Raw genomic sequence first — 8,689 nt, forward strand, 5'->3', positions numbered from 1 at the left:
GGGCCCCGCCCTCTCCAGTTCCCCGCCACGCCCCTCATTCGACGCTCTCTGAGGCTCTCCCGCAGCTCCTCCTTCAGGCGACCTCCGCTAATCCTCCGGGCCCCCTAGGGTAGCCCCGCCCCCAGACTAAGGGCCCCGCCCCCACAATCCGGGCCCCGGGGCTGCCCCGCCCTGCGGGCCGCTCGCTAGGCGCAGGGGCGGTGCCCTGCGCGATGACGTGGGCGGGCGTGCGCGGTGACGGCCCGCGTCCCTGTTACTCAGCGGAGCGGCCGAGGCCGGACGACGCGGGCCGGATCGCAGAGCCGCGAGCAACGCTGGGTAACGGCCGCTGCGACCGCCCGGACGGCGCCGGTCTCCGCCGGCGGGCTTTCCTGTTAACGTTTGTTGCGCTGCCGGGTGAGTGCGGCGGGTGCCGGGGGGCCAGGTCGGCCGTCGGCCCCGCCGTGTTTATGTTATTGTGCTGCCGCCTTCCCATCAGCCGTGACCCCCTCCCGGGAGTGGGAGCGGGAGCGCGCGGGGGACGCGCGGCGAGCGGGGGCGGGGCGGGAACAATAGCGGCCCGGGAGGCGGGGCAGGCCAGGGGGCGTGGGGCTGCGGGACCCCTGCGCGCCCTGGCCGATCGCCCGCCAGTCCACGGCCCCAGCTTCGCCCGTCTGTCCTCGCGCGGGTTTGGTGTCCACGTCGAGAGAGGAAAATGGAGCGGGGGTGGGTGGCAAGTTCTGAAACACTTCGGCGAAGGCGAAGGTCGGGACGGAGGCGCCTTGGCGGCCCGCCGCGGCCTGGCTGCCTCCCCCGGCGGTGGGCAGTCGAGGAGAGCGTTCAGGTCACCGGGTCCCAACGCCTGCCTGCCTTCCACGGGGACCATGTTTTGTTTCTCGGTGGTTTCTTTGTGCTAACGTTCTGGTTGAACACAGGCAGTGCCGCCGAAAAAAAGGCTGGGGTGGCCTTCAGCTCTGGTCTGCGAGGGAGAACCCCGGCCCGTGGTTTGAGCGGGAGGTGTCCATCCAGCTCCGCGCGAGCTTTGGTGTTCAGCGCGCATTTCTCATGAGGGTCACTCCCTGGTGACCTTTTGACTTTTTCACCCCACCCTCCCATCTCTTTGTCTTGCACTAGTGTTTCCTATCCTTAGATGGTGGATCCAAGTCCATTGTAAAGTATTGCGATGAACACTTTTCATTTTGATTTCTGAAAGTTCCCCATCAGATGTTTACTGTGAACTTAATAACATGTTGACTGCATGGTATCAGACAATGTCCAGTGGTTACTATTTTTACTTCTGAAGTTCAATGATCTTTGCAGTAGCATTCTGGTTTGTCAGTCCATTGTGTTTTAACAAGTACCTCCTTGTCAATTAGAACATCTGTTTATTTCATTCATTCATTCATTCAGCAACTGTTCAGTACTGTACTCTGATGCAGAGTTTGAAGGTAAAGAGAAATATCCTTTAAAGGAAGATAATGCTTCGAGTGAAACATAATAGACGTACTTTTAAATAAAACGATTATATAAGTGATGTGTGTTAAAGAAAGTACTGACACTCGGGGTCATTTTGCTACTTTTTAGTAGTAGACCTGGAACGTCTAGTGGCATGTTAGGAAGTAGAGTTAGGTTCGGTCTAAATGTACAACAGTTTTTATTTACTTCCAAATTTAATTTTTTGGTCTTACAGCCTTGTAGCCTTATAGTCATTTGTAATGTTTAGCTCAGATTTCCCTGCTGTGGGTTAAGCCTAGGAGGTCAGATACTGTAAGTGAATACGTGTTTAGTGCTTGCTGTGCTTGACAAAAGCAAGCAGTCAAAATGGGACTTCTTAAGGACAGGCCTGTCTTGCGGCTGTGTCTCCAGCACTTAGCCTGGAATATAGTAAGTGTTCAATAAAAGTCAGATTGATGAAAAGCTCTTTACAATTGATAATATTTAAAATCAAGCCTTAAAAAAAGTTTAATTTTCTCTGAAAAGTTTGGAAACCTCATGCAAACTATCACTTCCAAATCGCTAAATGATTATCATATATATGTATTATCTGTCATGACAGTAGTGGCTTCTGAATTATTTCAGGATCAATTTTGTTTTATCACTGCTAAACCATTCACTATCCTAAAATAAAACCTTGTCAAAAATGTGTATATGTGTCTGTGTATATCTGTGTATATATCGTGCTAGTGTGTGTGTGACACAGTGATATTTCAATAAGGATCTAAAATGATTGCATTTATTCTTTTGAGAATATTACTTGAAAAGTTTCTGATGATTCCTTTAAGTGGAAAAGTTAGAACAAAGGAAACGGTGCATCAAAATTTTATTAGAAATGTTTAATTTCTAATAACATTTTAGAAATGCTTGTTAGAAATGTTTAATTTTAAATCTTCCTTGTACTAGTACTATTGGTGAAGCATGTGGGCCTAAAACTCAAAATAATATCTGTTTATCCAAGTTACATCTTATTTACATTCACTATGTAATTTTTAGCATTGTTTTGGATTTGAAAAACTTGGGGTGAACTTATTATCTGATGTATAAAGAAATAAGAAAATTATACTTTATAGAATAAGGGATGAAAATTGTGAGATACCAAACTTTTATTGCTTTACCTAATTAAGGTATGTCACATTCCAGTAAGTGTTATTGGTACAAATCCTTTGGCAGTAGTAGCTCACTGTCGGACTGTTTGTCAAACCAGAGCTTTTTTGTTTTGTTTTTTCTAAATTTTTATTTTAAAAGTAACAGCATTATTGAGATATAATTTACATACCATAAAATTTATCCTTTTAGAGTGTGCATCAGTAGTTTTTACTATATTTCATAAAGTTATGCATTGATTACCACTAGTTCTAGAACATTTTCATCACTCCAAGAAGAAATCCCTGTACTCACTAGCAGTCACCTCCCATTCCACTCTAAATTACATTAAAAGGAAGAGATAGCACTAATTCTGTTAGTAAGCATATTCCATTAATGAGGTTGAAAATGGTTCACTTTAAGTGTCCTGGCAGAGTAGGAAACTATGTTTCATACTTCTATAGATCCTGGGAGAAAGGCCACGTGGAAAGGAAATTAAGAATAAACTTTCACGAAAATTAATAAAGTTAGAGTCCTAACTACTTGCTCAATGCCTAATATTATGGAAATAACCTTGTGAAGATACTCAGTGCTCAGTGAAACAAAGTAATTTGTTGTTAAGTTACCAGTCACAAACTATCCTAGTAGTAATTAAGAGGTTATTGAATAGAAACCTGATTCTTGCAAGTCTACTTTGTCATTGAATTGAGTTTTGATACTTTGTAGTCATCTAGATAGTTGAGATACTTTGTGGCACCTGTAGAAGTATACAATGATGTCTGACATTAAGATGTCAGCTCTCTAGAGGTCTTTGGTCAAGTCAATGGTATGGATAGTAGCCTTTCTGATTCATGTAGTGCAAGGAATTCTTTATAGCTACATAGCTTTAGATATGAAGCGTGTGCCTATTTCAGTGAGCTGTGATGCTTATTATCTTAGTCAGGCGTTCTTTATATGAACATTTAGAAGCTTTGTCTTCTTATTCTAATGCAGATTAACTTGAACTTTGATTTCAAAAATTATCTCTGAGTCATGAATATTGAAATAAGAGCTATTTGTCATTCAGGGCAGAAGGTGGAACTAGACCTGTCCAGGAATCAGACCTGGGTTCACCTCTCAGTTCTATCACCTGGACTTTATTGATCAACTCTAGAGCCTTAGACAAGTTGTTTAACCTTTTTGGATTTAGAACTCTGAGGCTGTTGGAACTCTTTTTAATAGGCTGTTCAGCAGATAGGTAGTTCATCAGAAAACAAAGACAAAAAGAGCCTTCTTAGGTGATAATCAGAATCCCATGTCAAAAACAGCAATGAAAGTTAGACATTTTGTAATTTTAAGAGGCAGGTTAAATTGTTAAGAGACAACTATTTTCTGTAATATTCACAATTAAGAAACAAAAGCTTCACTGTAAGCTAGGAGTTCGTTCAAGGGTAGATTTTATGCATTCCACAGCACCATGCTTACTAACAAGACTGTTCTCAGAGACTGTGGAAGATGTGAAAATAAGTTTATTAGCCTCAAGAAGCTTATGGTCAGGAATGGGACTTAAGGCATACCTAAACAGTGAATTTATGTTCTTTAAAAAGATTTATGAGAAGCCTTCCCCCAACAAACAAACGTCTACCCCAAATCTCTGGGCAGGCCACATTTTATTGAAATCCAGTTTTTAAAATTGTATATGAGTGTGGGCCGGCCGAGTGGCGCGATGGTTAAAGAACTGGCTTGGGACGCCAGAGGGCCCTGGTTCGGATCCCACATATGAGGGCCAGTTACACTGCCCTCCACAGCTAAGATGCTGAACAACAGCTCAACCTGGAGCTGGGCTGCCATGAGTCGCCGGCGATGGCGTAGGCTGCAGCCCCTGTGGCAGTGGGTTGCCATGGGCTACCGTGTGTAGCCAGCAGCCAGCGTGAGCCGCCAGCAGCCGCCGTGAGTGGCCGTCCAGAAGCCGGCGACTGATGTGCCTCGCCCGGGAAGAGCGCAATGATGGTGCCAACTTGGGCCAGTGAAACAACGTCTTCCACAACTAGACTGAAGAACAAAATGACAGCAACTTGTCTGTTCCCCTTCCCCCAATTCCCCAGCACTGTTCCCATCCCCCCAATTCCCCAATAAAAACCTAAAAAAAACACAAAACAACATTGTATATGAGTGTGATAAGGCCTTTTAGAAAACTTACTAGCAGCCACTCTTCATGTGCAGGTGGGTTGTATCACAAATATATGTCTGTTTCTTCTCTTACCTTGCGGTAGTATATCAGATTTGGTTAAAAACTACCAATTCTTTAGAAAGAGCCCAAATTTAATAGTGGTTGCCAGCATGGTCTTTAGGGTCAGCCCTGAGTTCCATGCTCTAAATCTTACTGTATGGCATGGACTAGTTCAGGTTATGTAACATCTTTTGGCCTGTTTTATTATCTGTCAAATGAGAATAATAATAGCACATAATCTCACAGCACTGTGAGGTTTAAATAAGGTACCGCATGTACAGTGCCTAGAACACTATAGATGTTAAGTACTCAGGAAATTTTAGCCATTGTTATCACTTATTATTTTTAACTTGGAACAAATGCAAGATGCCAAATAAATTTAAAATCAATTTGATGTACAGTATACGTACATTCGAATTCTCCAGAATACTTCCTTCTGCATCTCTGGGGGTTTATTGAAAATTTGATTGTCTCATCTAATCTGAATTGACTGAAATGATTTAACTTTTGGGTCAGTAATCCTTTCTGCCTTAAAAATTGGAAATGTTCCAAAAGTATATATTAAAAGGAAATTATTTCCTATATTCTCTGATACAGAGTTGTTCTGCCACTTTACCTTTCCCTACAGCAGAGAACTGCCTCAGCTTTCCTTGGTCTATTTTGACAGATATTTAAAGGAATGGGAGTCCAGGAACTGGGAATAGCTTTATCATGTACCCACATTTGAAGAAAGTGGAATGCTCTCATCTTTTTTTTAAGATTTTATTGGGGAATTGGGGGAGGGGAACAGACAGGTAGACAAATTGCTGTTTTGTTCTTCAGTCTAGTTGTGGAGGACATCACTTCACTGGCCCATGTTGGTATGATCATTGCGCTCTTCCTGGGTGAGGCAGTCGGTTGCCAGTCATTGGTCGGCCGCTCACGGCAGCCCACTGCAGCCCCGCTGCAGCCTACGCCATGGCCGGCAACTCACAGCAGCCCAGCTCCAGTTTGAGCTGTTGTTCATCATCTTAGATGATCTTAGTAGAGGGTGCCGCGTCATTGGCCCTCAATGTGGAATCTGAACCGTGGCCCTGCTACTCAGAGCTGGCGCTCTCAAGCGAGCTCTTAACCAGCTGAGCCACTCTGCTGGCCCTCATCTTTCAAATTTAATCTTATTGTGATCTTTGACTCTATGTGAAGATTGCAAATTTGTCAGAGACTGAATAACCACAACAGTTCACTAAGCATTTTCTAGAGGTCTAGAAAAAAGAGGGAGGTTATTTATTAGTGCCATCTGGAAATATTGTCTTTTCTGTCTTTCTAAGTTTTCTGTGTATAGTTTCTATGGTTATATCAATACATCAAATTTGCTCCTCCTTGGAAGACAGCAACTATGAAATGATGCTGGCTTTTCACAGGCAATATTTATTGAGAAACCATTCTATACCAATCCAGGTATTAAATGATGTTAGGGCCGTAGGAAATAAAAGTCAGTCTGTACTTTCAGTGAGTATAATAACTTCATGGATGATAAGGACAAACATAAGTGCATTTATGTCCTAACACAAAGAACCAGATATTACTAGGCACTTCATGAGTAATTTCTTTAGTCATCAGGCCTGATACCTGGATGTCGGGGCATTGGGGCCATCCAAACCATGTATCTCTGATTGCAGAGAGGCCCAAGCCCTAATGTATTTCTGGGGACACTAGAAAAGAAAAACAGCCCCTCCTTTTAAAATATACTAACTAGATAAACCACAAAAAAACAAAATGCCTTCTATCCTAGTTTTTGGTTAAAGCTGAGAATGGGGTACAGATTAGTCAAAATCTATAAATCATAAGAAAAGGCAAACCGTATGGTCACCTCAAATATGTTTCGGAACACAACAAGGTATCAAAATAAGTATATGCAAAGTATGAAAGCAGAATACTAGAAAAGATGCTACTCAAATACTTAATGAAGTCTCAAACTTTCCTGTATTGAAGCTGAATGCTTAAGACTAGACCTATGCTAGGAGCACTTTCTTATGTCTTTTTCTAATATTGAGAGGTGTGGCCTTCGCTGCTTCCTATTACTGAGAGGCCCAAGCCCCAACGTATTTCTGGGGACACTGAAAAAGAAGAACAGCCAAGCATGCCTGCTTTGCTTGGCAAGAAGCATCAAGAACATCTATGTTGCTGTTTCCTAAAGGCTGTTAATGGGAAAGGAAACACACCATTCCCTGACTTGTTCCTGAGAGCTCTCTCAAATACCATTTGGGTCAACCAAAAGTGAGATAACGGAAAGCCACCATTGTATAGATTTCCCTGTGACTTAAGAAAGGGTCACTTTATCATAAAAACAAACACTAAAGAATCTGGCTTTTTTACTATTGAGAATGAAAAGGTTTTAGTGATTTTATTTACAGTTTATTTAGCTTTTGATTTTGTAATATATTCACTTTTATTTGAAATTCCAAAGATTTTAAAAGGTACATAGTAAAAAGTTTCTTTTCTACTCTGTGCTGCCATGCAGTTCCTCTACATGGAGACAGTATTAAGTTTCCTGTTTCCTGTGAATTCTTCCAAAGATAGTTTATGTATGTGCAGGTAAATACGTATATAATTCCTTGCTCAAAGCCCTTGGTTCAGATATATTTCAGAATTAAGGTTTAGGGGTTTTTTTTTGGGTGGGGTAGGGGAGGGCTATAGAAAGGTAATATAAATACATCTATTATATTATCTAAAATCTCTAGCAGGAGGTGGGATAGCATCTTATAATCAAACACATTAATATTTCTGTATTAAAAGCATAAATAGTACAATAAGTAGGATAAATAAAGATCAATAGTCTTATGGAATTTTTTTCATCAGGTTTTGACACCAAATAGGTTTATACTAAACTTATAAAAAACTTGTATTTTTCAGAGGTTTATGGATTTCAGATGGCCAATGAGGGATTGCCTATCGTACAATATGTAATGTCTGTCCTCTGCTCTTCCCCTCCCCTCTTTTATTTAAGTTGTTACACACCATGCATAATACCCTTTACCTTTTTGTTTTTAAGGTAACTATGTAGCTTAGAGATGACATATTAGTCATATCAGTACATAAATAGCTTGCTTTTTTTTTTTTTAACACCTTAATGGTATATATACCATTTGTCTCAGCTTGAGCTGCTATAACAAAATACTGTAGACTGGGTGGCTTAAACATATATTTATTTCTCACAGTTCTAGAGGCTGGGAGAAGGCCAAGATCAAAATGCCTAGAGATTTGGTTCCAGATCTTCCTGGCTTGCAGATATCACCTTTTTACTGTATCCTCACATAGAGAGAGAGTGTTCTGCTCTCTTTCTTTTTATGACACTAATCACATCATGGGTCCCATCCTTATGGCCTTTTGTAAATCCAGTTACCTCCCAAAGTCCTGCCTCCAGATACCAGGGATTAGGGCTTCAGTCCATAATACCATTATACAGGTGTAACAATTATTTAACTAGCCCCTTTTTGATGTCCATTTAGGCTATTTTCAATCTTTTGCTATTAAAAGCCATGGTACAATGGATTACTTTGTACATACACCATTTTGCACTTGTATAGAAACATATAGGATACATTCCCAGAAATGGGATTGCTAGGTGAGAGTAGTGTATATGCGTTTATAATTTTGATAGATATTGCCAAAGTGCCATATGTCAAGGTTCCAGCTTACATTCACCAGCACTGTGTAAGGATGCCTGCTCCCTTCCTCATTGCCATAATAAGTGATTTTTGTGTGTGTGTGTGAAATGTCTATGTTCTTGCCTGGTTTTTTTTGTTTTTGTTTTTTTTTTATAGCTGAGCCATCCTGCCACCTGTTGGCAGCTCAGCAGCAGCTCAGCTGGGGCCGGGCATCCAACTGCTGTTGTTCAGAGCTCAAACTCTTTTTTTTTTTTTTTCCTACAGATTAAAAAAA

At 41.6% G+C, this 8,689-nt stretch overlaps 1 protein-coding gene across 4 annotated transcripts in view; it reads left to right on the plus strand.

Moving 5' to 3' along the window:
• Positions 1-219: 219 nt before the first annotated feature.
• The window catches only part of MAPK8 (mitogen-activated protein kinase 8), a 122,547-nt gene continuing 114,077 nt past the window's right edge, over positions 220-8,689 (plus strand). For all 4 annotated transcript variants that reach the window (XM_019660505.1, XM_019660509.1, XM_019660506.1 and 1 more), the window contains exon 1: positions 220-396. The gene's annotated coding sequence lies outside the window, so the exon portion shown is untranslated. The remainder of the gene's footprint in view (positions 397-8,689) is intronic.

This window comes from Hipposideros armiger, unplaced genomic scaffold, assembly GCF_001890085.2.
Source record: "Hipposideros armiger isolate ML-2016 unplaced genomic scaffold, ASM189008v1 scaffold_319, whole genome shotgun sequence".
In the NCBI taxonomy this organism is placed as follows: Eukaryota; Metazoa; Chordata; class Mammalia; order Chiroptera; family Hipposideridae; genus Hipposideros; species Hipposideros armiger.